The sequence below is a fragment of the Gavialis gangeticus genome, unplaced genomic scaffold (assembly GCF_001723915.1).
Source record: "Gavialis gangeticus isolate Ggan-Ray unplaced genomic scaffold, GavGan_comp1, whole genome shotgun sequence".
Classification (NCBI taxonomy): domain Eukaryota; kingdom Metazoa; phylum Chordata; order Crocodylia; family Gavialidae; genus Gavialis; species Gavialis gangeticus.
This window is the reverse complement of record NW_017729027.1, coordinates 44,533,317-44,540,174: the sequence shown is the minus strand read 5'-3', so window position 1 is coordinate 44,540,174 and position 6,858 is coordinate 44,533,317.

Below are 6,858 nucleotides of genomic sequence, written 5' to 3'. Positions count from 1 at the left end.
GATGAGGCCACGCCTGGAGTACTGTGTTCAGTTTTGGGCCACACAGTACAGAAAGGATGTGAACAAATTGGAGAGAGTTCAGCGGAGGGCACCAAATATGGTGAGGGGGCTGGCGCACATGACTTATGAGGAGAGGCTGAAGGAATTGGACTTATTTAGTGTAGAGAAGAGGAGACTGAGGGAGGACTTAATAGCAGCGTTTAACTACCTGAATGGGGTTTGAAAAAGGATGGAACTAGACTGTTTTCAGTGCTGGTAGCTGACAGAACGGTCTCAAGTTGCAGCAAGGGAAGTTCAGGTTAAATATTAGGAAGACTTTTTTCACTAGGAGGGTAGTAAACCACTGGAACAGATTACCCCAAGGTGGTGGAAGGTCCATCCTTGGAGGTTTTCAAAACCTGGCTAGACAAATCTTTGGCTGGGATGATCTAGTTGGGGATGGTCCTGCTTTGAGTAGGGGGTTGGTCTAGATGACATCCTGAGGTCATTTCAGCTCTAATTTTCTATGATTTCTATGACTTTCTCTTTCAAGTTTAAAGATTCTATCTATCTATCTATCTATCTGTCTAAACGAACTACTGAAACACTAAAGTACTGAATCACTAAAAGAAAAGGTCATAAAATGTTTATATAATGGCAATGTACTTGTTTCAACCTCTGTTCTAAAAAAAATGGCTGAACTGCTTTTGCTCAAACTTTAAACAAAAATTGCCTTCCGGTGGATAGCAGCAGCAGAAAATGTCAGTATGAAATGGAAAGGTCTGGCAAATTTGTATGGCAGAATGAAAAGCCACTTAACAGAAGTTCTTATGCCATTAACTATAGTAGTTGCTGCATGCTCCTGCTTTAATGATAGCCTACAGACAATCTTTTTACTGTAGTAAGATTTTTTTGTCATCTAGTTTGGCCTCACCTGTTATGAGTCATGGAAAATAGTAGGACTATTTTGATTTCATATCTGCTTTACACTGTTTTTAAATAGAGGAAGAGAGAGGCCTAGTTCTTTTAGTACCCAAATGATTATGAGCCAGCAATGTGCTGTTAACACATATTAGGCAAAGGTATATTATTATTTTTCCCCCAGAAGATATAGGGGAGTATTTGTGCTAAAATCTAATCTGCATACAGTACTGGTCTTACATACAGACCTACCTAAATTGCAGTAGAAGTTTGCAGCACACTGGTGCCTTTAATTTTGTTCTTTTCACTGTGTGGGCCCCTGGCCCTCCCCTTCGGCCATTCATTGAGTGGCTGAGGGGCAAAAACTGCAGAATTAATTGCCTCTCAGCCACTCAGCAAGTTGGGGAGGGGCATGGCAAACAGAACACCACTATGCCGTAACCTTCTGCTGTGTTTTAGTGATGTCCCTAATCATGCGATCATCATTAGGGATTGTCCCAGCAGCCTGCAGAAGGTTTAGATTGAGAGTGTGGTCAGGGGTAGAAAGGTAAGAAAGATTTATTGACTTAACAAAAAGACAACTATGCGTAGTAACAAGACAAACGATGACAGACAAAAGCAATTTGCGTCGGCAACTTATCGGCAGTCCCTCTGATGCCCCATACACAGCAAGCTTCTCTTTCCACAAAGTTCAGTGAGGTCAGATGTCCCCGAACTACGCTGTCTGAGGGGTGCCGGGAAGGACCCTGGAATGCAGTTCTTGGGCTCCTCGAGGTCCATGGGCCCACTGATCCAGGCAACAGCTAACTAATCCTTTTCACAGAGCTGCATCTTTCTTCTGAATGGTTTCCAAATATTCCAGCTAATTTATAGCTTTTGAAAGACACTGATAACATACGACCACTTAGATTTCTTTTTCTTTAACTGTCCTTAGACTGACCAATAGCAGTACAGGCTTTGCATTCCTTTGATAAGGTAATTTGAACTGTGCCACAGGCCCTTACTACTTCTAGGCTTTGCTAAATTTACTAGGCCTTACTTTATACAAGGTCTCACTACATCTTAAACTATAATTAGGCTTTTGGCAACAACTTATAGCTTAATATCTAAACAAATACAGAAAACACTTGGTCTAATCTTCACAGAGCCTTCAGCAAGCACTTTTATCACATAGACATACTTTTCAGCTGCCACAAGGGACATCCCTAATCTGTGATGTCCCTAATCGTACATGTTCAAAAAAGATTAATTCCAGATGGAACCCATGCAGAAAAGGGCTACTAGGCTGATCAGAGAATTATCATTCTGAGATGGCATTTCAGGCATTATAGTGTGACTATAACATAACATAACCCAAACTCTACAGAGCTCAAAAAGAACTGTAACATCTCAGTTCAAATCCAAACACTGTAGAATCCTTTTAGCAAACAGACTGGGTGCAAACAGATGTCATATTTCTCTCAGGATAAATCATTTTATCCTACACAAAGTGTAAGTGTACAGACAACTATGTTGTCCCAGGAAACATCCTAAAAAAAGGTTCCTGGATAAGAGGTAGTAACAGTTTGTCCCAGGGTTTTTCAAAATATGTCTGTACACTTATCTTGGGATTGCATCATTGAACCAATGGGAGAAAAGCAGCAGTGAATTGAGCTATTCATTAAACCCTGATTAGAAGGGTGATATGTGTACAAGCCAATTCTGGAATATTATTGTTCCATGGCAAACATTCAGGCACAATTTATCCGGGAACAAATGCAGCATCTCTTCCTAGCCTCTGTGGGTCTTCACTAGCAGCATTCCAGTTAACAGCTGACTAGCTGTATGCTAGTTGTTGGTAAAACAACAGGTTTTGGGAAAAATAGTCATTTTCTGGATCTTCAGAAAGATGTAACCCTACAGAGTTACTGTGGTCTTCTCTCCTTCTGATCAGCTAAGTCAGGTGAAAATATACTGGCCTTTATCCTAATTCTGCTACAACCCCATTCTGTCTTTAGCAGACAGAATCACAGTCTGAAGCAGTTAGCTAGCAGCTAAATATAATTTCCATGGAAGTGTATCTTCCATCAGTGAAGACAGTTCTCCCTCTAGGCCCATAAAACAGTACTGTGAAAAACACCATTATCCTAATGAGGGATGTTCCATATTAAGCAAGGCTAGAAAAGCACTTACTTGTATCCAGACTCAGTATTCAGTTGTGGGGACCCAGTCATCACTACAGATACTGGTGCTGGTATTTCACTGACCAACCACTGAACATTAAACTCACTGTAGTATGAATGACTCAGGTCTTGGACTGGGTATGAAAGCTTTCCACGGGCAGCTTAGGAAACAAATTCAGTAATTGAGTATTAATGGGAGCTTCAAGCTGAATTGTCTTGCTCTGCACTGTGCACACCAAAATACAGAAAGATATTAAAAATCTGGCTCTCTCCTCTTACATTTTCTTGGACTGAAGACAAATGCTGCAGTATATAACAAATGATCTACACAATTCCATTACATTCTACAGAAGAGACCTTGGGCATATTTGATCTTGAAATGCTCTTTGGAAATGAAATACAGTACTAAATGTATTTAAAATAAAATGTTTCAATTTTTTCAGTTTTTGCATTGTTTTGGCAAAAAATATTTGTCAAATTCAGCAAAAATTCACAAATAATTCAGTCAATTTGAATCAACATTTTTGGCTAATATGTTTCCAATACTATTCACCCAGATTTACTTCAAGTGCATGTTACATTGACAATTTATGATTAACATGGAATCTCATGGCCAGGATACTATTAATGGCCAGGGTACTATCATGGCTAGGGTACTAGACTTCTGAATTTTTCTTACAGTATTTAGCCAGAACTAATCTAAATAACATAATTTACTCTAGTTTTGAGAAACCTAAAAAATCTTAAATAATTTTCCCATCTTCACATTTTCCTTTTTAATGATTATCAGTAAGAATTATTCACATTTTCAAAATTAAGCAATTTCAGTCTTAGTAAAACCATGGACACCTCCAAGATTAATTTTTCGCTCTGTTGAAAACTAACCATTTGGCTATGGAAGTGGCATCTAGCATATAATAATTTTGCACTTAGAATAAGAAATAGCAATAATAATGCAGGGTATTTCCTTACAGTAACTGTGGGTTACATTTTAATTATGATTATTGTAAGTATTATAATTTTTCCCTACAGGATATGGAAACTGATTCACTCAAGATGCTGATGGTATCTGTCACCCTCTGAACACTTCTACATGTCTTTATATTTTTTTTAAGACAAAAAGCATAAATTATTGACTAAACATGTTTAGGATGATAAGTATGACTATTTCATCAATAACTTATATATCACTTATCCAATAAGGAACTGCAAAGAAGGAATGAGCTATCCGCAAGACTGATAGATTTGGAGTATACTAATCCAGCAGGAGTACAGTTCAAAGCATACAGCAGCTGCTTGACTGAAAAGGCATTGAAAGACAACTTACAGATTTAGGTTTATGATTCCACCAGTCTTTTTGGAGATGACTTCAAACACATGGAGTGGAAGAACATCGAACTATACTTAAGTACTGAGTGTTGTGTTAATGTGAATGTGCTGTTTTATGAGGAAAATCTTATCAAACCTCATCGTGTTTTACTTCTTATAATTAAAACAAAACAATGCAACAAAACCTCCCCAAAATGTTAAGATTAAAAAAAAATACTTACTACATTATTCAATTAATGTTGTGGCACTTTATTTTGTACTTGGGAAGAATTTTTATTGCTTCGTATATCTGAGACAATGGCGATTACTGATTATCACTTAATTAGAACATAGGAAAGTAGAACGTTGATTAGCTAACACTTCGTTTAAAACCCTTAATGAACTGCATTAAGACCCTGTTTAGATTTAATATTCTTTTGTATCCAGAAGATGATTCTCATAGCTTTCTGTTATGCCATATTTGTGGGACCAAAGAAAATGTATTAAATATGAAGGGGGAAATAATGAATGACAATTCTAAATGTGGATTTTCTCCTCCCAAAATTTCTATTTATAGATGATCACAAAATCTAGTTTCAAGTACATAATGTCATATATTTTAATACATTCAATGACTGTTTTAACTGTTAGGCTGTTGGGGAGTCCTGATACGCTGAACCCCTTACTGCTGGGTGTGTCACTATTTCACCTTACAGATAAACTAATTCCAGAACTGATTCAGTCAAAATCATTAGCATGTGAGAAAGGGCGCATCTGTGAGGTCAGATTCAGTGAGCTGAGATAGCAAATGCTAATAAGACTATGCTACGTAACAAAAATGGTCACATGCCATGTTTCAGACTTTCCTTGCTTGATTGGACTAGAGATGTATGTCTCAGAGAACTGGGTGGGAATATAGAAATTTGAATCGGAACTGTATAAAATTCCCCAACACAAAAGAATGCATATTAGGGGTGTGCAAAACAGGCCATATTTGATTCAGATTTGACCCAAATTGGGGGACAGTGATTCGAGTAATTGATTTGGATCACTGTCCCATTTCGATTTGGCTGAATCTGAATTTGAAGATTCGATGCTGATTCAGAAAATCAGTGATTCGGCCATAGACACACCTTTTAAATGTTTTTTCTACATACCTTGAGGTACCAGGCACAGCTTACGAATGCTGCGATGATGAGGTGGATGGAGCGTCCCACAGGAGCACGGGGAGGGGGGGCCTGCTGCGTGCTCAGCAGCGAACCTGGAAGTGGACCGGAAGTATTACTGGTCCAATCCTGGGTCCAGTGCCGAGTGTATGGGGGACCCCCCCCCCGTGCCCTCCCAGCTTGGCAATCACTTCTGGGTCTGCTGCCAAGTGCACTGGGGACCCCCCTGTGCTTCTGTGGGATGCTCCATCAGCCCCACTATCTCTACATTCATAAGCTGCCTGGTACCTTGAGGTATGTAGAAGATGAGGATGGACTCTGAGTGGCCAGAGACCTTACCACAAGTAGTGAGCATAATGACTTATTCTCTGCTATATGTAATTGCTATTGGTAATTTTGTCTGATTGCTAATATTCCAATATAGTTGTGTATATTTTAGAGGAATTTGCTTTGGTTTGTTTGCTTTACTTTCAGTGCCCCTCATTCCTGATCCAGAGCCCCCTAGCCCCTCTCAACCCTGCTGGTGGCCTTCTCTCCTGAAACACAGCCCCAGCCTTCCCTGGCCTGCAAGAGGGTCCCTCCACTGACCCCCACGGAACTACAGGATGATGGTCTGGGGGGCCATGGTGGGGATGACCTCCAGCATGAGGTGCATATAGTGCACCTCATGCAGAAGTACAGGCAGTGGTTGGGGCACCACGTGCTGCCCCACATGGATGGTTGGGGCTGAGGCTGGGACTGCAGCATGATACAGGGGGGAGGACAAGCACTGCCTCAGGGTGGGCCCTGCTGGCAACAGCGCAGAGCTGGGATCACCAGCAGCATCGAGCACTGCCTTAGACCCCCTGCTCTGCTACAGCCCCAGTGCCCAGACACATTCTTTCTGGGATGGCCAGCCAGCGGGCCAGCCAGTAAACACCTTCCCCTTCCCTCCCCCCATGCCACCCCCTTGCCACAGCCACCCCAAACAGTCCCCAAGCCGTCCAACCCTCCCGCCATAGACTTATCTGTATCCAACTGCTGGGGCTGCTCCCATTACCCTGCGTGGCTGTATGTTGGCCGTGTGTGTGTGTGCATAACCCTGACCTCCAATTGTCCTCCCCCTGCTCCTCCCAGCCTCAAGCAGCTCCTTGCAGGCTGGAATGCTGCCAGCCTGCAATGGGAAACCTGTGCTTTGCACAGTTTTCTCCTTTACATGGGAAAATCTACATTTTTCTGTATCTTTCACAGCAAACAGAAAACTCAGATTCCTGCTGATCATCACCTTCTTCTCTTCCAACTTGATCCCCCAGCGACATGTGACTGCATCCAAAGCTACCTGT